The sequence below is a fragment of the Equus quagga genome, chromosome 10 (genome assembly GCF_021613505.1).
Source record: "Equus quagga isolate Etosha38 chromosome 10, UCLA_HA_Equagga_1.0, whole genome shotgun sequence".
Classification (NCBI taxonomy): domain Eukaryota; kingdom Metazoa; phylum Chordata; class Mammalia; order Perissodactyla; family Equidae; genus Equus; species Equus quagga.
This window is the reverse complement of record NC_060276.1, coordinates 112785551-112785921: the sequence shown is the minus strand read 5'-3', so window position 1 is coordinate 112785921 and position 371 is coordinate 112785551.

Genomic DNA, 371 nt, shown 5'->3' with positions numbered 1-371 from the left:
TAATTTACCAAGTTTGGGATTGCCTCAGATTTAAAATAAGTGATTTTCTAATTTGTGTTTTTCCCCTTTTTATGGAATATGAAGATGCTAAGTTATTTTTCTTTAAATTATACTGATTCTGTCAGCTGCCTCAGATTTGGGAAACCAAATGAAAGAATGGAGGTCAGGGGCTGGCCCCGTGGGCGAGTGGTTAAGTTCGTGCGCTCCGCTGCAGCGGCCCAGGGTTTCGTCGGTTCAAATCCTGGGCGTGGACATGGCACTGCTCATCAGGCCATGCTGAGGCAGCATCCCACATGCCACAACTAGGAAGACCCACAACTAAGAATATACAACTATGTACCGGGAGCCTTTGGGGAGAAAAAGGAAAAAAA